The 27,811-nt window shown below is 39.7% G+C and overlaps 1 protein-coding gene and 1 pseudogene across 2 annotated transcripts in view; one reads left to right on the top strand and one right to left on the bottom strand.

The window, feature by feature from the left end:
* SUGCT (succinyl-CoA:glutarate-CoA transferase) overlaps positions 1-27,811 on the bottom strand; it is a 765,867-nt gene that overhangs the window by 690,561 nt on the left and 47,495 nt on the right. The gene's annotated exons all lie outside the window — the stretch shown is intronic.
* On the top strand, positions 3,179-3,672 carry LOC115527287 (annotated as a pseudogene).

Genomic DNA, 27,811 nt, shown 5'->3' on the forward strand with positions numbered 1-27,811 from the left:
AGAGGGAGAAAGAGCAGCAGAGAGAAAAAGAAAGGAAAAGATGGAGACATGTTAAAAAAGGACATAGAATCCAACCTAAAAAGTGCAACCCATGGCCAAAGCTGGAGAAATTTTAGCAACAAAGCAACAACAGCAATTGATTATAACCAAATGAATAAGACAAATATGCATGAGCATGGGCTGATACGAATGAGTAAACAAACACATGAGCAAGAATGGACAAATCCTCTTTTCAGAATTATGACAGATATCTGTAGATACTCCCACTCCAGAAGATGTACCTTAAGTCCCCTTTACTTGAGAGTAGACTGAACTTAGTGACTGGATTCCCAAGAATACAGTACGGAAAGAGAAAAGTAGTGGATTTATAGTGGAGAAAGCTGGCAGACAACACTCTAACCAGGAGATCAAAGTTAACATCACCAGTGACAGGTCATGTTGATATAGTATACTGCTGACATGACACCATGAGAAGGACATTTCACTTCTGTGATGTTCTTCCCCAAAAGCCCATCACCCCGGTTTATTTTGCTAAGAATTTTTTTTAAGTTTATTCATTTATTTTGAGAGAGAGAGCACATAACACACATGAGCGGGGGAAGGCACAAAGAGAAGGAGAAGGAGAGAATCCCAAGCAGGCTCCATGCTGTCAGCAGGGAACCTGATGCAGGGCTCGAACCCAGGAACTGTGAGATCATGACCTGAACCGAAATCAGGAGTCGGATGCTGAACTGACTGAGCCACCCAGGCACCCCTACCCAAGCTGAATCGTTGGAAAACATCAGACAAATCCAAAGTGAGGAACATTCTACAAAACATCTAACAAGCATTCTCCAAAAGTGTCAAGGGCATAAAAACAAGGAAAGCCTGAGGAACTGTCACAGATTGGAGAAATTTAAGGAAATATAGTAACTGTATGCGATGCAACATCTTGGAATGGATTCTGGGACAGAAAAAAAGACATTAATGGAAAAACTGGCAAAATCTGAATAAAGCCTGGAATTTAAAATATCATATCAATGTTAAAAAATTAAAAGAAAATATTATATCAATGTTAATTTCTTAATTTGACAAATGTATCATTGTTATATGTTAACATCAGAGAAAGTGGGGTAAAGGGTATATATGAACTCTCTGCACTATCTTTGCTCTTTTCCTGTCCATCTAAAATTATGCCAAAATAAAAAAATTTCAGGGACTTATCATATCTTTAACACATAGCATCAATAAGTGTTAGAAATGAGCACAGCACCTAAGACAGAAAGAAACAAGCCCAGTGGTCTGAAAGAGACTGACTCCAGCTTAGGCAGGTCCCTAGAGCCTTTCTATTAGTAGATCACATTTGGTAGAAACCAGTGAACCTCAGAAGCAACAGAACATAGGGACAGTAATAGCCACAGACAGGGCAGCAGGACTGGAAAGCTTCGGGCTCAGATTATATGTGACAAAAAATACTCTCCGCCCTCCTGTCCTCCTCCTACTGCTACCTCCATTAACTTTTTTTCTTTTTTCTTTTTTAAAAGAAAGAGCAAGAGAGCAAGCATGAGCAGGGCAGAGGGGCAGAGAGAGGGAGAGGTTTCACACTCTGTGCAGAGCCCAACATGAGGCTCCATCCCCCCCAGATCCTGAGATCATGAGCTGAGCCACTGGACACTCAACCAACTGAGCCACCCAGGCGCCCAACTAACTTCTAAGACAGATTCTCAACTCTGGATTCACGTTTGAATTACCTGGTGAGCTTCTAAAAAAATATGAGCCCAGGCCTCACCCTGCCCTCTCTGAGATTCTGATTCAATGGGGGAGGTGCCTAGGCATCACTTTTTTTTTTTTTTAATTTTTTTTCAACGTTTTTTTATTTATTTTTGGTACAGAGAGAGGCAGAGCATGAATGGGGGAGGGGCAGAGAGAGAGGGAGACACAGAATCGGAAACAGGCTCCAGGCTCTGAGCCATCACCCCAGAGCCCGACGCGGGGCTCGAACTCACGGACCGCGAGATCATGACCTGGCTGAAGTCGGACGCTTAACCGACTGCGCCACCCAGGCGCCCCTATTTTTTTTTTTAATTATACCAGGTAATACTAATGTGCAGCCCGGATTAAGAACTTCTCTCTTAGAGGAAAAGTGACCTTAATCAGGACCCACTAACAAAGGAATGTTTGTACCACACATGTTAAGTACTTCCAGAAATTGTTAGAAGTATTTCGGGAAAGAAAGTCATAAAAAAAGAAAGAGTGGTTGCATGGAACTAGAAATATATATCATACAGGTAGGTAGTAAGTAGTTTCAAAACAATAAAAGGGTCAAAGTAATATCACGGATGGAAAAGTTGGAAAGGCTCTCTCTTAGTAGATCACATTTACCTGAGTCCTAAATTAAACATAAATAAACAAATAAGTCCAGCATTAGAAGGGCTGGATAAAGAAATTCCAGGCATAAAAGTCATGCATAAAAGCACTAAGCATTAGCTTGGAAGGTTGAAGGACAAAAAGAATGCGAGCGTCCCCGAGGTTCAGTGAGCACTGTAGTAAGGAATATACGGTAAGATGCAGTCGTAGATACAGGCAGGGTCCTACAGGCCAAAGAGGAGTCTGGATCCCATTCCATGTGCTTTGGGAGGGTTTTTGAGGGAGCTATTGGAGGGGTGTAAAGCAAGAGAGGGACATGGTTGCTTTGCAGTCACTCCGGCCACTGTTTGGAGAACACAATAGTGCAAGCAGGGATCTCAGTGGTTTGGAGTTCAAGCCCCACCTTAGGTATGGAGCCTACTTAAAAAGTACTTAAGGGGCGCCTGGGTGGCGCAGTCGGTTAAGCGTCCGACTTCAGCCAGGTCACGATCTCGCGGTCCGTGAGTTCGAGCCCCGCGTCGGGCTCTGTGCTGATGGCTCAGAGCCTGGAGCCTGTTTCCGAGATTCTGTGTCTCCCTCTCTCTCTGCCCCTCCCCCGTTCATGCTCTGTCTCTCTCTGTCCCAAAAATAAATAAACGTTGAAAAAAATTAAAAAAAAAAAAAAAAAGTACTTAAAAACAAACCAAAAAAAAAAGGATACTTTAGTTAAAGTGTGTGTGTGTGTGTGTGTGTGTGTGTGTGTGTGTGTACCTAGTCTGAGAATCTCTGACATTAACTGGAAACGTTAATCCTTTTATATTTAAAGCAATTGTAGAGCAGCACCGGATCCAAGATGGTGGCCAGTAGGAGGCTGAGGAAGGAGCTTGAAGAAATCTGCAGATGTAGAATGAAAAACCTAACAACCCAGGTTGGTGAAGCTAATTTATTGACTTGGTAAGGGCCTCTTGTTCCTGACAAGCCTCCATATGATAAGAGGGCCTTCACAACGGAAGTCAAGTTTCCAGAAGAGTCCACGTTCAAACCACCGTAGATCACCTTTAAAACAAAAGACCACCAGAACAACCATGAAAAGGGGCAGGTCTGTCCGATAATTTGTGCTGAAAGCTGGAAGCTATAGCTGAAGAATACTCTAAGGGCAGTAAAATGTTATGTAAGAATGCTTCAGAGGCTACAAAGAAATACAGGGAGAAGCCACCGACGGCAACAAGCCTGTGCACAGAGACCCCTACACTCAGACACCCCCCAAAACAGGACACGTGTGCCACCTGGCATTTGCTCCCAGCAGTTACTCACTGTCTACTGTTATCTGAATCAAAAGCAGTCTAGGTAACCTGTAAAGGAAGGATTAAAAATGTAAGATGCTCTAGTTCTGCTTTGTTTTGAAAATCACTGCATCAATCTACTTTAAAAGTAGAGAGCCTGGGTAGCTCAGTCAGTTGAGCAGTGGGACTCTCCATCTCAGCTCAGGTCATGATCTCAGGGTCCTGAGTTCAAGCCCCCACCTTGGACTCCAAGTTGGGCTGGGTGTGAAGCCTACTTAAAAAGGAAAGAAAGAGTGGTGTTTCTTTTCTTGTCCAGATTTATCCAAAATCTTCCATTTACATTTAGCCCTTAAGGTTAAATAAAGAAAAAACAAAGGTTGCAGTTCCCTTGCAGCTCCCATTTTCTTGCACTGGGTTTATTTTTCACTCATTCCCTTCCCCAGACCAGTCTCCTCCACAAGGAGACAGCTCGTGGCTGTCTGGTGGCTTCTCCCATGTTGCACTGCCCTGTGTGGGAGTTGGTTCAAATCTCCTGGCGGCTCCAATTTATAACATCCTTTTTTTTTTTTTTTTAAATTTAAAAACAAGCAAATCACTATTCACCACCCCACCACCTCCTCCTCACCACCAAACCAAACAAAAAACAAAAGTCATGAAAAGGGAGGCCCAGTTCTTACGTAAAAATCTGGCTGGCTGTTACCACAAAAACGTCAATCGAATCCGCCTGCGTGATTGACTTCCAGCCGGGCCTGGCCTGCTCAGGGAAACCCGGTCTGTGGGGCCCCAGGGGAGGGCCCGCCGACCAGAGGATGGCCGAGCACTTGGGGGAGGAACTTCTCGCCAGTGGGTCTCCGGAGGCCAAAGGGTGCCTCTCCTCCCTGCAGCCACTGGAGAAAATGTGCGGGTCATTGCAGGCAACGCTGAAGACCTGTCATGAGCTGGCTCCCTCGGTTCCTCGGTGCGGCGCAGTCCCACCGGGACCCTCCATCGACGACCCTCCCTCGGCGCAGTTTGACCTTTTTCGGAGCTGGAATTGGCTGGGATTGGCTGGACGCGGCTGTAGCCTCCACCAGTCTGGGTCGCCTGCGCCCCGCTGGCCCCTTCCTTCAGAGCAGCCGGCCAGGCCAGGACAGAGACCAGGCCTTCCCTCTCCCTCTGGACTCAAAGCCTTTGCAGAGGCAGGCTGCACTCGAAGCTCACTCAGCAACATCCTTTACATGTGCTTTCTATTGTTTTGACTGCCTTTTCTTTTTGTAAAAATAAAATTGACCTTAGAATCTATCATCAGGAAAAAAAAAAAAAAAAAAAAAGAATTGTATCTTCTATTTGGTTTTAACTCCTCTAGCATCTCCTAACGTCCTTTATATCTGTCCCAACTGTTCTATGTTCGGCTCTCCTCTCTTAACTTCTTTTGGATAGGCTGCATATCTGTTGTCATTCTTTATCCCTTGCATTAGTTTAGAAGTTATGCCCCCCACCTTGGTTTTTTTTTTTTGTTTTTTTTTTTATCTGTCTTTTCTATTTTCTTAGCTTAGAAAATGTAGTATTCATCCTTGGAATTACCAGTCTATCTGATCTTTTTTTTTTTCTTCTATCCTTCTCCTGGACAGTGCAAAGACATTAGAACACTTTTACCCCCTCCTAACTTATTTGCTATGGTCATATATGTGTGTATGTGCTACACATATTATGTACTAATGTATATGTACATACATACATATTTTTAATACCCACATATTGTTTTATATAGTCAGCATTTATTTAGGTTTACCCATTTAAGTTCATTTTCCTTCTGAAGAAGGGCCTGTAGAATTTTTTGGTACGAGTTTGCTACTAAGTGAATTCTCTCAGTGTATTTTGTTGGAAAATATCTTTGTCGTCAACATTTTTGGAGAATATTTTTGTGGTTAGAGAATTCTGTTTGTTTTGTTTTGTTTTGTTTTAATGTTTATTTATTTTTTAGAGAGGGAGAGAGAGCAAGCAAGCAGGTGTGCACACAGGGGAGGGACAGAGAAACAGAGGGACAGAGGATCCAGAGTGGGCTCTGTGCTGACAACAGTGAGCCCTCGGGGCTGGAACTCACCAAACGAGAGATCATGACCTGAGCCAAAGTCGGAGGCTTAACCAACTGAGCCACCCAGGAGCCCCTTTGGTTACAGAAGTATTAATTGACAGTTCTTTTATTTCAGCACCTTGATAAAGATATTTGTCCACTATTTCCTAGCTTTCAATGCTGCTATTAAGAAGCCAGCTGTCAGACAACTCTCATTCCTTTGACAGTAAACTGTCTTCCCCTTCCCCTTCAGCTACTGTTAATATTTTCTCTGTCTCTGATGTGCGGAGATAAGGATTTCTTCCCATTTACCCTGATTCAGTTTAGAGTGACCCTCCTCATTCCACACACTCACTTTCTTCATCTGAAGCTGGTTTCAGAGGACCTGACACAAGATTCAAATGCTCTTGATAATAGCTGAGCTACCAAATGAAAGGACCCAGTCCTAGGATGATTATACCAGTGCAAAGCCCTCTCTCTCTGAGTCCTACTATTCATGATACAAATAAGAAATAAACCATAATTAAGTCATGGAGATTTGGGACTGACTAGAGAGCAGTATACCTACCCTAACCAATATAGTATCCTTCCAGCTGTTCAGGCAAAAAAAAACTTTGGAGTCATCCTTGATTCCTTTCTTTCTCCTGCATTACACATCCAAACTTTCACCAAATTCTGTCAGTTCTAACTGGAAAGTAAGTCCAGAATCTGACCATTTGCACTACCAGCCTCCTGGTTCAAGGCCATCAGTCTCTCACACTCGGCTCTTTCTTTGTTGTTGTTTTTTTTTTTAATGTTTATTTTTGAGAGAGAGAAAGAGACAGAGAGAGACAGAGAGAGAGAGAGAGACAGAGCATGAGTGGGGAGGGGCAGAGAGTGGAAGACACAGAAACTGAAGCAGGCTCCAGGCTCTGAACTGTCATCACAGAGCTCAACGCAGGGCTCGAACTCACGAACCACGGGATCATGACCTGAGATGAAGTCAGCCACTTAACCAAATGAGCCACCCAGGTTCCCCTCACACACAGCTCCTTCTTAATTGGTCTCCTTGCTTAACTCTTTCAAAACACAGATTGTATCACTACTCTGCTCAAAATTCCCCAAGGGCTTGGCATCTCATTTAGAGTAAAAGCCAAAGTCCTTAAAGCTGCCCACAAGGCCCCATGAATCCAGTCCCCAACCACCTGTCTAACCTAAACTTCATTAAGTGTCCACCCACTCTGATCCAGCCCTATTAACTCCTCAATGTTGCTTGAACAAGGCAAGCTCTCTTCTACCTGAAGACCTCTGCCCTTCCTAATCTCTGCTTAGAATGTTCTTTTTCTAGATACGAGTTTATACAAGACATTCCTTCACTTCCTTCAGGCCACTGCTCCAATATCCCCCCAATCTATGGAGTTGTGAGTTCGAGCCCCATGTTGGGCTCTGTGCTGACAGCTCAGAGCCTGGAGCCTGCTTCAGATTCTGTGTCTCCCTCTCTCTCTGCCCCTACCCTGCTCATGTTTTGCCTCTTTCTCTTTCTCTTTCTCTCTCTCTCTCTCTCTCTCTCTCTCTCTCTCTGTCTCTCTCTCTCAAAAATAAGTAAACATGAGAAAAAATTTTTAAATGTATAGTTTAAATGTTGCACTATCCATTCTCTAAAATTTTATATAATATTGACTCAACTTTTGCATTACAGGAATGTATTATCAAAGCCTGCCCAATACTTTCTGCCCTCGAAGCTGCCATCCAAATGCTCTCTTTCCTTTAACCTAAAAACTCTTGAAGAATTGACAACTCATTTTTTTTATCACCTCCCATTCACTCCTAAACACCCTTTATAATTTGCCTTCTTCTCCCAACATTCTAGTGAATTGTTCCTGAAGGATTAACAATAACCTCTTAATGTTTAATTTAATGGCTTGTTCTTCCAGTCCATATCCTGTTTGGCTCAATAATGACCCCAACAAACATGTTTGCATTACTTCTGCATTACAGACATCATCCTAGTATTGGGAGCATAAAGAAGACTCAGTTCTGCTATCAAGGTGATCACAGACTCATACTTGAGGGGAGAAGGAATTCAGCTAAAGAATTACATTATATTGCTTTGCATGGAGTAGATACAACACTTACTTTGCTGAATGAATGAAAAAATGAATGAGTGGATCCATGCATCCATCTAAATATGGATGAATACAATCTAATAAATGTTGAAATCAAAAGAGTAGAAAAGGGGCTATGAGAGTACAAGGTCAAAAATGTCCTCTGCACAGGATCTGACACTGATTATTTTATCTTCCCCGTGTAATTCTCTCTTCCCACTGCTCCCAATATTGAACTTATTTTCATTTCTCCCTGATCCCAGAATGGCTTAAGCTAGACAATTTGAAATCATCTCAATTCCTATCTTTTTCCTTTCTTTTGGTCACTCAATTCACATGCTAAATCCTTCTTTGATCCACCCCCTCCACTCTAGCCCCATTGCTTCTTCTTTGTGCAGACTGTTTCTCCCATTATTTTACTATAACGGATGAACTGCTGTCAGGATATTCTCTGCTTGAATGCAATTCTCTACCTGCAGTTAATTATCTTCTTAAAATGGATTTGACCAGGACATTTCCCTGCTTAAAGTCTCTGATGATTTCCTATTGATAACAGGATAGAGACTGAACTTGTAAATCTGGCATATAGTCTTTCTGTGGGGCCTCACTCTACTTTTCAAGCCTCATCTTCTACCTCACATTTTATCCACATAGGCCTCTGCACTTTCTTTGAACACACCATGTCTTTGTGTCTCAATTCCTTTGCCCAATCAATCCCACTGTCTAACACATCTTATACTTCCACTCCCTGCCTGGAAAAAAAAAAAAACCTAATCATATTACAAAAGCCAACTTAATTATTACTTCCTTTGTTAAGACTTCCTTAGCACCCCACCACCACCGTGGAGTTAGTCAACCCCTAATCTGTGCTTCATAGTACTTCTGTCCATTCCTTAAATTGATCTGTAACTATTGGCTTCCATACGAACCATCTCCTTCCCCAGGGGCTGCTGGCTGCCCATGTGACTCATTCATCTTTGTGCTCCTGGTACCTATCAAAGTATCTACATCAGTAAATATTTCTTGAATGGACAGCTGTCACCTCAGGATACGTTCCACAAATTCTTTCTTGCTTTTAACTGAGAAAAGAACCCTCATTTGTATTTTTTTTTTTATTTCGGCTCATATAACAAAGCAAAAATAAATGAGCTTCCATACAGCATATAAAGAAGTAAGCACAGAAAGCAGCATTGAGCCAGAGAACGTGGGAGACATTAGAATGTGAGGATTAACATATTTAGTTCAGTCTCTGCCCTGAGAAATGGTAGCTCGAGAGCAACTTCTTGTCAACGTTGAGTTTCGCTATAGAGGGTACGTGGAAGGAAAATGTCCGGAGTACCGTGGAGAGGGGGGTAGAAGGCTCAAGGTCTGAGAATAACATTGCTTGTTAAGACTGTATCACTTTTATGGATTCCATTTGCACTCCTACTTAATCCTTATAATAACATCACTAGGGGAGGCACCAGCATCAATGTTCCTATAGTACAGCCAGAAAACAGAGATTAAATAACTTGACAAAAGTTATACAGCCAACAATGTTAGAACTGGGAATTTACCCCAGGTCCTCCAACAACTCAGCCTTTGCTCTCCATTATGTAGTCTCATGAAAAAGAGTATGACTAGTGTTATACACAATATAAAATTTACATAGCATAACCTGAAACATATTTAATGACTTCATGTCTCTAATATCTACATAATAATTTACAACTTTGAAGGAAATTTCATGAATCACATCTCAGAGTCCACTAGAAGTTTATGAGGAAGCAGGGCAGATTTCTCTCCATTTTAGAGATGAGGACATTTAAGCTCAGATCAGTGTAATGACTTCCCAAGGTTACAAGACATTCCAATACACACATCATAAATCCTCATTGAGAGCTTTTTTAGATTATGCTACATGGTATTTTTTATAATTGATAAGCAATTAATATAATTACAAGATCTGCCTATATGTTAATTTGCCAAATATGTTATATGAATAATACATAATAAATGCTTACCACAGTGCCTAAAACATAATAAGCACTCAATAAATATTAGATATTATGGTAGTGCCAGGGTGGCTCAGTCAGTTGAGCATCTGCCTCTTGATTTTGGCTCAGGTCATGGTCTCTCAGTTCGTGGGTTTGAGCCCCTGGTCGGGCTCTGTGCTGACAGCATGGAGCCTGCTTGGGATTCTCTCTCTCCCTCTTCCTCTGCCCCTCTCCTGCTCACTCTGTCTCTCTCTCTCTCTCTCAAAATAAATAAACTTTATTTTTTTATTATGTTTATTTATTTTTGAGAGACACAGAGCACGAGTGGGGGAGGGGCAGAGAGAGAGGGAGACACAGAATCTGAAGCAGGCTCCATGCTCTGAGCTGTCAGCACAGAGCCCAATGTGGGGCTTGAACCCATGAACCATGAGATCATGACCTGAGCCAAAGTTGGACGCTTAACCGACTGAGCCACTCAGGTGCCCCTAAATAAACTTTCAAAAAAGACTTAAAATATTAGATGTTATGTTATATAGCCACTCTAAATGTAAATTTTTTCTTGATTCCATTTATTATGTCCACAATCATTTTCATTGTAGAGAATTGTTTTCCTTCTTGGGAATATAGGCACAGAACTCAGATTCTAGCTTTAACATCATAATGCACTTTCTATCCTAAATATCCTTAGAGTTTTTACTCAAAAGAGAATGAAAGAGAACAAATAAATAAAATAAAAGCAAAAGGATAGTATTTTCGTCTCCATCCTGTGGTATCATCCCACCTTCAGACCATTAATAATGCTCTAGATCTGGGACCTGCAAACTCTGTCAAGCACTAGATAGTAAATATTTTAGACTGTGTGAGGTTGGGGGGTGTCTCTGTTGCAACTACTCAACCCTGCTGTTGCAATGCAAAAATAGCCATAGATAATATATAAACAAATGGGGACGGCTGTGTTCCTACAAAACTTTATTTTCAAAAGATGACAACTGGACAGATTTGGCCCACAAGCCCTTCCAGGTGCCTGCTCTATGTAACTGAATTGAGGAACTTCAAGGAATCCAATGAAATGCTGGAAGTGCAATGGTAGGCACATGAGAGGGAAACATTTGCCTCTCCACACCCATATCTCACAATCTGAGATTCTTCCTGTGCCTTATCCGGCACACCCACCCCATTTTCATCAGGGAAGTACTTGGGCCACACAGTCTGTGACTATTCCTTTCACATTAGCTTTGGTTGTTTCCAAGACTGCATAACTCAAGAGAGTCAAAAAGACAGACCAGACAGCTTAGGTCCATTATCTCCATGGCTTTCAGATATAATAAACAATTTAAGTCCAAGTGACAGATCAGACCTGAGATGGTGGAGAGGGTAAAGGACAGAAGCATACAGCATCCCCCCCAAAGAAGCAAAAGACCCACAGAAGCACGGAGGATAAAAACTGAAGACTGGGGGCGCCTGGGTGGCTCAGTCGGGTAAGTATGGGATTTTGGCTCAGGTCACGATTTCATGGTTCGTGAGTTCGAGCCCCGCTGAAGCATAGAGCTTGCTTTCGATCTTCTGTCTCCCTCTCCCGCTGTCCCTCCCCAGCTCACACGCTCTCTCTCAAAAATAAGCAAACATTACAAATAAATAAACAAGTAAATAAAGACTTAGTTGCTGATAAATGATCCTGAGCACCTTCAACTAACCGCTGACAGGTAAAAGATCTAAATGAGGGTATCTGTGTGGACACAAACATGTACAGCCTAGTGGAATCACTGCACCCACATGCTGTGTTAGAAATAGAACTGATAGTATGTGAGACACAAGCGCCCAAGGTTCTGTGCGGGAAGAAGAGTAGAAGATTTAAAACATAATGGTGGAGGGGTGCCTGGGTGGCTCAGTCTGTTAAGCAACTGACTTCAGCTCAGGTCACGATCTTACAGTTTGTGGGGTCGGGCTCTGCGCTGACAGCTCAGAGCCTGGAGCCCATTTCGTAGTCTGTGTCTCCCTCTCTCTGCCCCTCCCCTTCTCACGCTGTCTTTCCTTCAAAAATAGATAAACATGTAAAAAAAAAAAAAAAACATAAGGGTGGTAATAGAACAAATAAAGTTCTGAGTGTATCTAATATGGTGAAGGTAGGAGGTCCCACACTACCATTTTGGCTTTCCTTAGGGATCTGTGAGAAACACGACAGAAATTTCTGGCTGGAGTAGGAGAAATGAACCCTCCTAGAAATATCTGGGACTATAACATTTCATTTGTCAGATTGGAAATTTTTATAAAACTGTATCTTTATTTTGAAGTAAGACCGGCAATTCTCATAGAACTCTCATGATTATAACTATTTATTCTGACACACAATTCTTCTTTCCAGAAGTATTCATTTAGATGAATAAATATTTGCCTCAATCCTCTGAGTATTTCATAGGCAATGGTAGGAATGATAAATTGTTCACAACAGAATGATAAATATAGGGTGAAAAGCAGTAAGAATCTAAACACATAGAATTAGTATTATGGAATAGGATTTTGACCAAAAGAAATGGAATATTGGTCAATATTAGTATTAAGCAAATTTACAATTATATTCTAATATATATACAGATACTAATCCCATCAGATTAAAAAGAAACAAAATCCTTGAAATAAAGGGCTTTTAATTTATACACATAAGAATCAATTTATTCTTGAACAAAGGAGTGTTTTATATATTCAATACTTAGTCATCAAATATTTATATTTGTATACCACTATTCCAGATACAGTAAAACATTTTCTTGTGGCTGTAGCATAGTAATTATAATTTTTCCCATAGTATACCTTGTAGCTTAAACTATTATTTATTTTACTTAATTATTTAACTTATTTTTTAATTTGAATTTCTACCTTTTAAATCATGATAAAGTATGCATAACATAAATTTTGCCATTTTAACCAGGTTTAAGTGCATAGTGCAGTGGCATTTATATTGCCATCACCATTCAACCATCTCCAAAACTTTTTCACCTTCCCAAACTGAAACTTTGCATGAAACAAGAACTCCTCATTTTCCCTCCCCACAAGCCCCAGCAACCACAGGTCTACTTCCTGTCTCTATGAATCTGACTATTCTAGGTACTTCATATGAGTGGAATCATAAGTATTTGTCCTTTTGTGGCTGGCTTATTTCACTTAGCATAACATCTTCAAGGATCATCCTTTAATTTTTTTTAATGTTCATCCATCCAACTTATGGCCATCTTGAATAATGCTGCTATGAACATATATGTGTAATATCTGTTCAAGTCCCTGTTTCAATCCTTTTGCACATACACCCAGCAGTGGAATTGCTGGCTCATAGGGTAATTCTGTTTAAATATCTGAGGAACCTCCATTGTGGTTTACATCATTATACATTCCCACCAACAATGCACAAGGGTTCCAATTTCTCCATATCCTCACCAACACTTATCTTTTGTAGTTTTTTTTAATAGTAGTCACCCTATGAGTGGTATCTCATTTTGGTATTGATTTGAATTTTCCTAATGATCAGTAACATTGAGCAGCTTTTCTTGTGCTCATTGGCGTTTGTATATTTGCTTTGGAGAAAAGTCTATTCAGGTCCTTTGCCCATTTTTTAACTGGCTTGTTTAAGACTAGCTTTTCTTATAAGCAAGTATGTTAGCCAAATTTTTTAACATCGGTATTTTTTCACTTGATAAACTTTTGTGGATTTTATGTTCCTTACAAATCAGAATCACTGATTACACAATCTGATATTCTAGCAACATCCTTTATCTTTCAGGATGCAGGACTATTACTTACTCCACATTTTTTAACCTCTGTGATTAAAAATACTGTAGTTCAAATCAAGGACTAAAAGTTGTAATATTGCACTAATGCTGGCTTGGAAGACCATCCAAAGACTGGAAAATATCATTAGTATTCATGAAATAAATGCTATCTAAATTTTATCTAACATTTATTTTTTGCATCCTTTGAAGTATAACATTTCTTCTTATCTAGCATTGCTTCTTTAAATTTATGGATTTATTTCCCAGGCCTATTACCATAAAGGGAAACAATTCAGTTTGATGACAGGGTTTTGGGATGATGGCTAAGTCTTGGCATGTTGATTTGGCACGACACATGAAACACTTGATTTGTGAAGATTTTGAAATAATTACTGCTTTAACATTACCTAACATTGTCATCTTTTTTTCCCCTCTTGCTGGTCGCTAGTCCCCAAGAAGTTCTTTAAATTGGAAACCACTATCCATATATTAGAAATTGAAGACCAAACATGAAACCAGCTGATTCTAGATGTATACCATATTTCTAGGCCAAGTCTGTCTCTTTTCTTCTGGAATTTTAAAGCACTGAGAAAACAGCTCAACCTCCCCACATCTTGAATTCCTCTTTTTTAATTTTTTTTAATGTTTATTTATTTTTGAGAGATAGAGACAGAGCATGGGCAGGGAAGGGGCAGAGAGAAAGGGAGACACAGAATCCAAAGCAGGCTCCAGGCTCCAAGCTGTCAGCACAGAGCCCGACACGGGGCTCGAACTCACGGACTGTAAGATCATGACCTGAGCCGAAGTCAGACGCTCAACCGACTGAGCCACCCAGGCGCCCCTTGAATTCCTTTTTTTACTGATCAATAGTATATGAAAAATAAAAGTAACTTGGGACTGGAGTAGGCCAAACATACATTTATGTATAAAATTCTGTCATGAGATGGTACTCACTGCATATCCATAAATACACCCAGCAGAGATCTTTTAAGAAGAGCAATTTTGTCTCTTTTAACATGATGGCAAGTCATTTTGTCCATGTTCCAGTCCAGTAGATATTCTTAATCCCACAGTTTCATAAAGAGTTCCCAAAGGGGGTGTCTGGGTGGCTCAGTCAGTTAAGTGCCCGGCTCTTGATTTCAGCTCAGGCCAGGATTTCATGTTCGTGAGTTCGAGCCCCGTTTGGGATTCTCTCTCTCCCCCTCTCTCTCTGGCCCTCCCCTGCTCATATTATCTCTCTGTCTGTCTCTCTCTCTCTCTCTCTCAAAATAAATTTTAAAAAGGGGTGCCTGGGTGGTTGAGTCGCTTAAGTGACTAACTTCTGATTTCGGCTCAAGTATGATCTCATGGTTCATGAATCTGAGCACTATCCGTGCTGATAGTGCAGAGCCTGCTTGAGATTCTCCTCTCTTCCTCTCTCTCTGCCCCTTCCCTGCTTGCGCTCTGTCTCAAAGTAAATAAATAAACTTTTTAAAAAATAGTAAAAAATTTAAAAATAAATTTAAAAAAAAAGAATTCCCAAGGGAAGCTATTATAATGCTCCTTATACCCAATAACAACTGGGCATCAGCTATAAAGTGGTATTTGCTATTGAGAAAAGATACTTACTTGGAAATTATGTATATGGAAAAACTTGACCTTTGCATTTGTGTTTAAATAATTGAAAACACATAGGAAATTAGCCAAAGCATTTTTATCATTAAATATTATCCTTTAATTCTTAAAAATTTTGAAGACAGGTATCTCAGGTCTGCTCTACTTAATATTATTCTTTATTACCTGGAAAACATTTCTTCAACAAAATAGGAGTTAGAGTGTTCAAATGTCTCACCTCAGTTCATCTGAGGCTTCAAATCCAAAAAGAATGCCATTAATTGCCAGAATACCAGTGTAGGTCATGCTGAACTATTATGAAACCAGTCTTGCTGCCCTTAGCTTATCATCCATGAAGGGATGCAAGAAGGTAGAGGCAAATAAGACCTTTAGCAAGGGTTTCCCTAGAAGGAGTTGTCAGCAGGCCATGCATTTCACCCCGCCCAACTGCCTCCCCTTTCCTTCAAGCCACTTGAGGGACTCTTCAAAAAGAGTATCTGAGATCTTGGCCCTGTTCTGAGAACTGGAAATTATGTAAGGACTTGACACATGGCCTAAAAACATACCAAAAGCAAGAAGTTATGGTTAAATCAGGTAAAAGCAGCAAAAGTAACAGGTTTGGGAGTAAACTGCACTCCTGCCAATGATGAAGAAGAGAAAGGAAGAGTTTTCCTTATGAGCCAAGTAGACCATCAGCAGAGCACAACTAGCTCATATAAAAGGAATTCTATGGGGCATGTGGGTGTCTCAGCAAGACTTCAGCTCAGGTCATGATCTCACAGTTCATGGGTTCAAAAGCAGGGTCGGGCTCTGCGCTAACAGTGCGGAGCCTACTTATGATTCTCTGTCTCCCTCTTTCTCTGCCCCTCCCCACTCATGTTCATTCTCATTCTCTCTCTCTCTCTCTCTCCCTCCCTCCCTCCCTCCCTTCCTGTCAAAAAAAGTATAAGGAATTCTATCCATGAGGGCTGCCTATAGGACCATGTGACCTGAATGGATAGTCTCTATGTACAGAGGACCACAATGAGACAGGGACTGGAGGGGAAGAACTACAGTCTGAGGTCTCAGGATCCTACAAAGCTCCCCGCAAGACAAAGAGCCACCACCTGAGATTCAGGGGAACAGAAGTCTCCAGCACAGGGCTCCAATTACACCAGTCAACTGAAGGCTTTTTGTGGGCTCACAACTCGGTTCCCTTTCCCTAAGAGGACCTGACTCTGAAGGAATTACACACAGCAGCTAGCATAATGGAAGAGAATCATGGAAGAATGAAGAAAATATCACCTCCCAACTCTCTCTCTCTCTCCCTCTCTCTCTCACTCCAGGTTTCCAAAAAGACAGGCCCAAGTTGGGGAAAGGGAAAAGTCATAAATTCCACAAGAGTCTGAAGTTATGATTTTAGATTGAGCTGGACTTTTTAATACTTTACATGAAACAGCAGGAAAAATATTGATAGGACTTGCCTGGGATTTCATCCATGAGCAATGAAAATGAGTCAAGACTGCAGGTTGCAGAGGTAGGGTGGGGGAGAATAAAGTTTCTGCCTATTCTCCACTGAGTCCAACTCGAACAACACATCTGTTATATGTGTGAGGGTAAAAAGAAGTATTTGAAGATAAAAAGGTTATTCCCTTCGGGAATAAAATAAAGGCATAAAGTCACTTTCTGGAGCCAGTCCATGTCTACAGACAAAATATAATCTCAGTCCTCAGCTTTATGGGCTGTGTTTTGAAATCTTGTATTTATGTGCTAAGTTTCTCTTCCCCTGCAGAGATGGTGTCATTATTTGTTTAAATAACGAGTTTGGTATGAAATGGTAAATATGTCAAACCACACTTTTGCTGGGGATCACTGACTATAAAGTTGGACAGATGGCCACAATACTCTGAATTTCTGGAGAAAAAAACACTTCCTGAGAAGACAGGGTGCAACTAAGACATTCATAATTTAGACCAGTAGTTTCCAATTATTTTGACTATAAGGACCCTTTTAATGTCATATCCATATTGATTATTGACCCAATCTAGAAATGATGCTTACTGCCATGTGAATGCCACATGAACTAAACTGGACTACAAATTTTAGAGGTGTAAAAAAGAAAGAAAGAAAGAAAGAAAGAAAGAAAGAAAGAAAGAAAGAAAGAAAAACAAAAACAAAAAACAAACTTGCCCATTGTTATTCCATTTGACTTAACTCTGAGTCTTTCTCTTCTTTCCTTCCTTCCCTTCTTTCTCCCATCCTCCTCCATCCATTCCTCCCTCCTTTCCTTTCTTCCTTCTTTTTCTCTCCTTCAAAATTTTGATGGATTTACAGTGCAGGCAGACTTCTAATTATTCTTTTCTAAGAGATGTGGTTATGTGGTGAATATGCAGAAAATGATGAGAATATATATATACACACACACAGACTAACTCACTCCGGAAGAATCCAACCGCAGCACTGTTTTGTTTTGTATTGCCGTTGCCATGATATGAATGTTGGATGCAGTTGCTACATGATTTTCCATATCCATTTGGGCTCACCCCTCTCGGCTATCAACTCTGAAGCACTATGGAGGCATGGTGATTTCTTTAGTAATCTACAGAAATTTCATTTTAATAACTACTCTCTGTAACATGAACTGTATTTCAACGTCCAATTTTTTTTCACTTTTCTGAATGGCTTCATGAAAATATAATTTATACAGCATTAAATCCACCCACCATAAGTACATAAATCAACAGACATAGTTTTACAACCATCGCCACAATCTAAAAAGTCTCCTCATGCTCATTTGCAGTTAATCCCCTGCTCCCATCTCCAGCTTTAGGCAACCACTGATCTGCTTTCCAGCTTATAAATTTGTCTTTTCCTAGACATTTCACGTAAATGGAATCAGACAATACCTAGTCTTTTGCATCTGGCCTTTTTCATGCAGCTTGATGTTTTCTGAGGTTTACCCATACTGTAGTATGAGTCAATACTACACTCCTTTTGACAGCCGAGTGGATCGCGCTCTTTATCATATGTCTCAAGTCACAGTCAAAGCCAAAGCTCATGCCGCTTTTCTCCTATGTCCTTCTTGTGTGCGCTAATATGGTTACCATAGATTTTGAACGTTGACCTGTCCTGCATTCCTGGGATGAATCCCACTCGATTGTGATGTATTGTCATTTTATACACTGCTGGATTCAATTTGTTCATATTTTGTGGAGAATTTTTGCTTCCTTGTTCATGAGGGACATTGGTCTTTGGTTTTCTTTTCTTGAAATGTCTTTAGTTTGGAATCAGGGTAATGCTGGCCTCACGAAATGAGTTTGGAAGTATTTCCTGCGTTTCTAATTTCTGGAAGAGGTTGTGTAGAATTGACAGCATTTCTTACTCAGTGTTGGTAAAATTCACCATGAAACCATCTGGGCCTGAAGTTTTCTTTTCTAAAGGGTATTTAACTAAAAATATAATGTCTCTAATAGATATAGCACGATTCACATTAGTTCCTCTTGACTGAGTTTTGGTACTTTGTGTCTTTTAAGGAATTATTCTATTCTATTTTATCTCAATTTTTTAATTCGTGGGCATAGAGTTATTTGTAATATTCTGTTGATATCCTTTCAATGCCTTTGTTGTCAGGAGTGATGGCCCTTCTTTCATTCCTGATACTTTGTATTCCTGATAACTTTGTATCTTCTCTCTTTTTATCTTGGTCAGTATGACTAGAAGTTTATCAGTTGTGTTTTGTTTTTGTTTTTGTTTTTGTTTTTTTGAGTATAGTTGACACACAGTGTTACTTTAGCTTCAGGTGTACCACATAGTGATTGAACTTCTCTATACATTATGCTCACCACAAGTGTAGCTACTTTCCGTCTCCATGCAATGCTATTACAATATTGTTGATTATATTCCCTACGCTGTGCCTTTTTTTCCCATGACTTACTCATTCCATAACTGGAAGTGTGTATCTCCCACTCCCCTTCACGTATTTTGCCCACCCTTTCCCCACCCCCCGCAACCATCAGTTTGTCCTCTGCATTTCTAGGTCTAATTCTGCTTTTGTTTCTTTATTCATTTGTTTTGTATTTTAGATTCCACATATGAGTGAAATCATATGGTGTTTGTCTTTCTCTGATTTTATTTCACTTAGCATAATACTCGAGGTCCATCCATGATATCACAAATGGCAGAGCTCATCCTTTTTTATGGTTGTGCAATTCAGTGTTCAATATTTATAATGAAGTTCTTTGATGACTTAATCAGTATTTGATTCCTACTTATTTTAAAGATTGTTTTTAATGTAATTTGGATCGTATCCCTCTACTGCTTAAATCTTTCCCAGTATGCCATGGCCCTTGCACCCTTATATAGTGTCTTGTCAAGCATCCTGGTTGTTTTTGGTATTTCAGTCACAGTGGTATTCTCTTAGGCCTTTAAAGGTATCTAGGCCCTTCCTACCTCAGGGCCTTTGCACACAGTGTTCTCACTGCCTGAACTGCTCTTCCCCTTGATCCTTGAATGGCTGGCTCTTACTCATATTTTAGGTCTACTAAATGATAACTCCCCAGAAAAGCCTTTGCTGACCATCCCATTTACACTATGCATCCCCTCCTCTATTAATCTCTGTCATAGTACCTTATTTTATTCTTTCATAATAACACAATTTATTAATACATGCCATAGTATTTTTTTAACTTCTTTATAAAATGTCTCTAACACTAGGCTGTAAGCTCTCAAAAGGTAGAAATCATGTCTGCATTGTTCAACCTGTATACTCAACACAGCCAGGCAATACAGAAGCTCAAGAAACATGCATTAGAGGGGTGCCTGGGTAGCTCAGTCAGTTGAGCAGCCAACTCTTGATTTCAGCTTGGGTTATAATCCCAGGGCTGTGGGATCGAGACCCACATCTGGCTCCATGCTGGGTGTGGAGTCTGCTTGAGACTCACTCTCTCTCTCTCTCCCTCTCTCTCTCTCTCCCTCCCTCCCTCCTTCCCTCTCCAACTTTAAATTAAATTTTTTAAAAGCAATATGCATTGGAGTGGGAGAAGGAAGACAGAAGAAAGTAAGGGAGGGAATTATTTGGGCATTTCTCAATCTTTTGTTATGTCAAATGTAAAAGGGTATACAAGAATATAACAAATACACATGCTTATTTGGCAAGCAAGTTGAAGTCTTGTGTCTTGTGTCCCTTCCATGTCCCATATCCCTCCCTTTCCACTCCCCAGGGGTAACCATTCTCTTAAATTTAGTATTTCTCACTACCATGCAGGTCTTTATATTTTAACCACATTTAAGTGAATTACTAAAAAATATACATGATTTTTATTATTTTAACTCTGCATAAATAGCATCATCCTGCATATCAGTTTTTGTAACTTGCTTTCTTCACTGAATTTTATGTTTGGAAAATTCATCTAATTCATTTCACGTTGTTCTAGCTTATTCTTTCCACTGCTTAATAGTATCCCATTATATTACACATTTATCCATTTTCATATTGAAATACACTTCATCTCATATTTTCACCTTTTGGCTATTAAAAACAATGCTGCTGTGAACATTTTCCATGTCCCCTCATGCACATGTTCAAGACTTTCTATAGGGACATGCCTAAAGGTGAAACTGGAGATCATAGGGTAGACTCATGTACAATCTCAAAGAGCTTGCCAAATTGCTCTCCAACATGGGTATCATTTTCCAACATGGATATCAGTCCTCCAGCAATGTTCATGGATTTCTTTGCTTTATCCACACTTAGTAGTGTCAGACTCTTAAATGTCTTACAATCTCTTCAGTGTGAAATGGAATATTATTTCTGTTTTAATTTGCATTGGTCCAAAAACAACTGAGCCTGAGTAACTTTTTATAGCCAGTCAGGTTTCCTTTTCTGGAGATTGCCTATTTTTCTGCTGAATTGTTTCTTTTTTCTATTTGATTTTAAGGAATTTTTAATATATTCTGGTTATTAATCTTTGGTCCGTTACCTTCTAAGGGTCTGTGATTCATCTTCTTGCTTTTATATGGTGGCTTCTGATGCACAAAAGTTTTTCATTTTAATAAGTAGTGAAGTTTATCAATCTTTTCTTTGTAGTTTATACTTTTCGTATGTTGTCTACAAAATTCTTCCCTGCCCTAAGGTCATAAAGATGCTTTCCTATATTATTTTCTGTAAGTTTTAAAGTTTTGCTTTTTATATTTAGGGCATAAATTGACCTAGAACATTATTTTATTATATAGAATAAACTAAAGTTTATTCAATTTTTATCTTTCCCCAAAAGGATAATTAATGTTCAACCATCAATTATTGTTTACTCTATTCTTTTTTTTTAATGTTTTTATTTATTTTTGAGACAGAGAGAGAGCATGAACGGGGGAGGGGCAGAGAGAGAGGGAGACACAGAATCGGAAGCAGGCTCCAGGCTCTGAGCCATCAGCCCAGAGCCTGACACGGGGCTCAAACTCACGGACTGCGAGATCGTGACCTGAGCTGAAGTCGGACACCTAACCAACTGAGCCACCCAGGCGCCCGTTTACTCTATTCTTTAATGATTTATAGTATAAGCCCTAAAAAAACATGTTTCCATATATATGCCCACATGTTTCTGAGCTCTCTATTCTGTTCCATTGATGTATTTCTTTATCCTTGTACTAATATTATGGGTTGCATGTCTTTATATCTAAAAGGGCAAATCTGCCTACCAGGTTCTTCCTTAAAACTGCCTTAACTATTCTTAGCTCTTAAGTAGAGCCCTCAGACTTTTTCTATTTAAAATTTTAAAATGGGTCTAATTCTCTAAAATATTCTCTTTGATATGAGTCCTGAGGTCCCTCCTGAGTACCTATCCCCAAGAGAAATCCTGTAATCTGCCCATACAAGGACAGAGATTAAGAAAATGCCATGGGAGTTGGGGGGTGGTGCCTGGCTAACTCAGTCAGTAGAGCTTGCAACTTTTGAACTTGGGGTTGCGAGTTAAAGCCCCATGATGGGTGTAGAGATTACTTAAAAATAAAATTTTTAAGAAAAAAATAAGAAGATGCCATTGGGGAATTCACAAAAATCAAAAGGGTACTTTGCAAACCCCTTTCATAATAATAATAATAATAATAATAATAATAATAATAATAATGATTTATTAAAGGGCAAACAGTGTTCCTACCACAAAATTAGTCTAGTCAATAAAATAATGTAATGTTTATCCTTCTAGGAAGAAAAAATAATGAAGTTGATAATAAAAAAAGTAAATATTTTAAAATGTGGTAGAGAGGTATGGCCAACTAATCTTTGACAAAGCAGGAAAGAATATCCAATGGAATGAAGACAGTCTCTTCAGCAAGTGGTACTGGGAAAACTGGACACCGACATGCAGAAAAATGAACCTGGACCACTTTCTCGCATCATATACAAAAATAAGCTCCAAATGGATGAAAGACCTCAACGTAAGACAGGAAGCCATCAAAATCCTCGAGGAGAAAGCAGGCAAAAACCTCTTTGACCTTGGCCGCAGCAACTTCTTACTCAACACATCTCTGGAGGCAAGGGAAACAAAAGCAAAAATGAACTATTGGGACCTCATCAAAATAAAAAGCTACTGCACAGTGAAGGAAAAAATCAACAAAACTAAAAGGCAACTGACAGAATGGAAGAAGATATTTGCAAATGACACATCAGATAAAGGGTTAGTATCCAAAATCTATAAAGAACTTATCAAACTCAACACCCAAAAAACAAATAAGCCAGTGAAGAAATGGGCAAAAGACATGAATAGACATTTCTCCAAAGAAGACATCCAGATGGCCAACCAACACATGAAAAAATGCTCCACATCACTCATCATCAGGGAAATACAAATCGAAACCACAATGAGATACCACCTCACACCTGTCAGAATGGCCAACATTAACAACTCAGGCAACAACAGATGTTGGTGAGGATGCAGAGAAAGAGGATCTCTTGCATTGTTGGTGGGACTGCAAGGGGGTGCAGCCACTCTGGAAAACAGTATAGAGGTTCCTCAAAAAACTAAAAATAGAACTACCCTACGACCCAGCAATTGCACTACTAGGTATTTATCCAAGGGATACAGGTATGCTGTTTCAAAGGGACACAGGCACCCCAATATTTGTAGCAGCACTATCAACCATAGCCAAAGTATGGAAAGAACCCAAATGTCCATCGATAGATAAATGGATAAAGAAGATGTGGTATATATATACAATGGAGTATTATTCAGCAATCAAAAAGAATGAAATCTTGCCATTTGTAACTACATGGATGGAACAAGAGGGTATTATGCTAAGCGAAATTAGTCAGAGAAAGACAAATATCATATGACTTCACTCATATGAGGACTTTAAGAGACAAAACAGATAAACATAAGGGAAGGGAAGCAAAAATAATAAAAAAAACAGGGAGGGGGACAAAACATTGGAGACTCTTAAATATAGAGAATAAACAGAGGGTTACTAGAGGGGTTGTGGGAAGGGGGAGATGGGCTAAATGAGCAAGGCACATTAAGAAATCTACTCTTGAAATCATTGTTGCACCATATGCTAACTAACTTGAATGTAAATTTAAAAAATAAATAAAATAAAAAAATAAAATAAAACAGGGGCACCTGGGTGGCTCAGTCAGGTAAGAGTCTGACTTTGGCTCAGGTCATGATCTCGCAGTTCATGAGTTCGAGCCCTGCATTGGGCTTCACTGACAGCTCAGAGCCTGGAACCTGCTTCGGATTCTGTGTCTCCCTCTCTCTCTGCCCCTCCCCAGCTCATACTCTCTCTCTCAATAATAAATAAAACATTAAAAAAAAAATTAAAAATAAATAAATAAAATAAATCCTAGCTCTGAAAAAAAATAAACAAAATAAAATAAAATAAAATAAAATAAAATGTGGTAGAGAGGATTTTTAATACTAAATTTTTATAATTAATAACATGCTCAGAAGATGCAAAGGAAAACAGGTACAACCTAAAATTAAAGTGTTAATGGGGCGTCTGGGTGGCTCAGCTGGTTAAGTGTCCGACTTTGGCTCAGGTCATGATCTCACAGTTTGTGGGTTTGAGCCCCACATCAGGCTCTGTGCTGACAGCTCAGAGCCTGGAGCCTGCTTCGGATTCTGTGTCTCCCTCTCTCTCTGTTCCTCCCTTGCTCATGCTCTGTCTCCCTCTCTCCTTCAAAAACAAGTTAAAAAAAAAAAAAACAACATTAAAATTAAAGTGTTAAGGGAAGTATTATACTTCTACAAGTGTACAGAAGTAGAGAATGGTCACTTAAAACAAAAAACTTAAAAAATACAAATATGTACTTTAAGAGATTTTTCTCTACCCACTGGTACAAAGCAAACACTAGTTTTCTCAAAAAGTAATTCCTGGGGCACCTGGGTGGCTCAGGTGGTTAAGTGTTCGACTTTGGCTCAGGTCAACATCTTGCAGTGCGTGAGTTTCAGCCCCGCGTCGGGCTTTGTGCTGACAGCTCAGAGCCTGAAGCCTGTTTCGGATTCTGTGCTTCCTTCTGTCCCTGCCCCTCCCCCACTCGCACTCTGTCTCTCTGTCTCTCTCTCTCTGTCTGTCTCTCTCTCTCTCTCAAAAATAAAGATTAAAAAAAAACTGTTTTTAAAGTAATTCCTAGTGGCTTATAGCTTTTTAAACACTGCCCCCTAATGTTCACACTCTGAAATGATAAGAGGACCTCGCTAACAAAAATAATCTGGTCCTTCCTCCCCTGTGATCAGTCTAGCATTTTTGTCCTGCAGACCAGATTTCACATACTGAGGCAATCTCAACCACACAACTGTCAGAGTGCATTAAAGTAAATCTCTCAACCATTCTAAGATTACTCTCATCAGCAATAAGGCCAACATGTGAGTGAGAACAGACTATTTGGGCTTGGACAGCACTGACAGAACAGCAATGCCACTGGGAAACATCAGGAAAGTCTAGGATCCCAATCATAACATGTGCAACTTTAGACTGATCTAATCAGTCTTATTAAAAAATATCAAAAACAAACACTGATTACCAAGAATATCAAACTTTTAAAAAAGAGATGGCCCTTACTTTATATACACAAATTCATGACTCATAAATGACCTTTGCTTCCAAAAGAATCTGTTGAAATTTAAACTCCCTGATGAGCAAACTTGTTCATGACTTCCACCAGTGAAAATATGATTAACAACAAATGAAAGAGAAGAGCAAGGATGTGTTATTCTCAAGTCAAGCTGTTCGGTGTCTTATGGTCGCAAAGTCCATGTCATTACTTAACAATGATATATGTCTAAGTTTGGAAAGCATAGGGCACTTAATATTTAGTCAAGAGGCCTGAGTTTTAAACCCATCTGCCATTAAATATCTGTATGACCAGAGGTCCCTTAGATGTTCTGGACCTGTTTCCTTATCAGGAAATAAAGGAGAATGGACTGTATGGATGTTATTCTAATGATTGTCAGGAGATGGGGATGTAAAGGATTACAGAATTACGGAAGTTATTTTTCCAGACTACAAATGCTTTTCCCCATCACTTCTTTATTTCCCCATCTGTAACACTGAAAAGAATATGAAATCCCCATTCTCCCCATAGCTGAGAATTTCTGAATTATATAGTCTATCTCCAAGGCCCTTTGCCACACCAAAATGTTAAGACGGGATCTGAGAACTGTAAGAAAACACAGAGATTCTCTAATCATAAGCCAAGGCCCAGAAGAACTCTTGGCTCTAAACATTTAGTTATAGTATGTGGAACTTTGAGAACTGTGAGGCTCCCCATGTGGATTATTAGCATTTTATTAGGCTGGGGGATATGATAAAATACATTATTATTCCCAAACTTTACCTCTCTTGAAATCCACACCTTGCCATGTGACTCCGTAGTTCCTGCCACGTAGAGTAGAATATATTTCGACCACACATTGGTAGTGACCTTTGGCCATATGACTTTCCTTGACCAAAGTAAAGTAAGCAAATCAGATGCGAGCACATGCTTTAAATGTGCTTGTGAAGTTGGGCTTGTTCTCTGTACGCTTGCCTTTCACTATGAGAAGATGCATTTGGTAGCCACTGATCCAAGGAGTATAAGAGACATGGAGAACAGGCCAGGTGCCCAACATAAAACTTGGAGCCCAATCTAACCAGTCATAGATCAGCCAAATCGCAGCCAACCCAAATTCATGAGAATGAGAAATAAAGACTTACTGTCATATGAGATTTTGCATTTGCCAATTACATAGCATTTTTATGATAACAGGATAATTCAGAAGATAATATTTTACCTATTTTAATAATTCAGACTTCAACATTTCCATTGGACTGTGATATTTTAGGGAAAAATCTTTCCCTCTCTCTGACACATATAAATATTGTCATACAGATACAAAAACAAAAGTGTGATTACAGGTCTATAAAATAGCACATCTAAGAAAGACTCAGATCTAGAGGCAAAGAGTCATCTACTATGTACAGACTCTGTCTCTCATGCTGATTCAGTAGAGAAGTTAATGATCATTGGGCCCTTCATCCTCTCTAAAATAGTATCAGTCAAACATTGCAGTTATAGCCTAATTTATATGAAAATAGCACCACAAAACTATACCATGAAAAGCACTATTTTTACTAAAGCAATATGTCATAGTCAAAGTATTATTGTATCCCAAGTAACCCGAATGCATAGAAACAGAAGTATTTTGGTTATTACTTTATGACTAACAGATATCTTTAATCCTATCACTCTTCGACTACCTCTACCATGACTACTCTAATTCAGGCCACCAACATCTCTAGCCTGGACTAGTTCAATAGCTTCACAATTGTTCTTCCACTTCTACCCTTGTCTTCTACAATCTTTTTCTCAACACAGTAGCTAAACTCATCCTTAAAAAAAAAAAAATGTCACATCATATCATTCTTCTGCTCAAAACACTCCATTGGCTTATACACTTATTCAAAATAAAAGTCAAACTCCTTCAGTAAGAGTCACCCTGAACTCTTCATGATCGTGCTAACCAACATCTCCCTGATTTTCTTCCTATTACATTCCTCTTAGCTCACTCTGCCTTGCTGGTCCTCAAACATGCCCAGCACATTCCTGCCTCAGGTCCTTTGTACTTGCTGTTTTATTTTTATTTTTTTTATGTTTATTTATTTCTGAGACAGAGGGAGACAGAGCATGAGTGGGAGAGGGGCAGAGAGAGAGAGGGAGACACAGAATCTGAAGCAGGCTCCAGGCTCTGAGCTGTCAGCACAGCTCACAAACTGTGAGATCATGACCTGAGCCAAAGTCGGTCGCTCAACCGACTGAGCCACCCAGGTGCCCCTGCACTTGCTGTTTTTCTTTCCTGAAACCATCTTTGCCAATATCTACATGATTCACTCCTTTACTTCATCCAGGTCTCTGCTCAAATGTCACCTTATCAAGGGAAACTTCTCTTACTTCCAAGCATAAAATAGCTCCTCCTCACCTCATCCCCCTCGCCCTACTTTATTTCTCTTTTGCCCTTATCACTACTGGGTTCAATTATAAAAGACAAAAACAAAAGAATGTTTTTGTTTCTGTATTTACTATCTATCTCCCTAACCTATAATGCAAACCTCAATGAAAGTATAAATATGTGTTATTCAGTGCTACATCCCAGGACCTTAGAATACTGCCTGGCAGATCATAGTCCTGCAGTAAGTATTTAGAAGATGAATGAATAAAAACTGAAAATATTAAGAAAGTTTTCTGACAAAAACTATCAATGTAACTTGGAATTTTCAGAGCCACCTCTCT

The sequence above is a fragment of the Lynx canadensis genome, chromosome A2 (genome assembly GCF_007474595.2).
Source record: "Lynx canadensis isolate LIC74 chromosome A2, mLynCan4.pri.v2, whole genome shotgun sequence".
In the NCBI taxonomy this organism is placed as follows: domain Eukaryota; kingdom Metazoa; phylum Chordata; class Mammalia; order Carnivora; family Felidae; genus Lynx; species Lynx canadensis.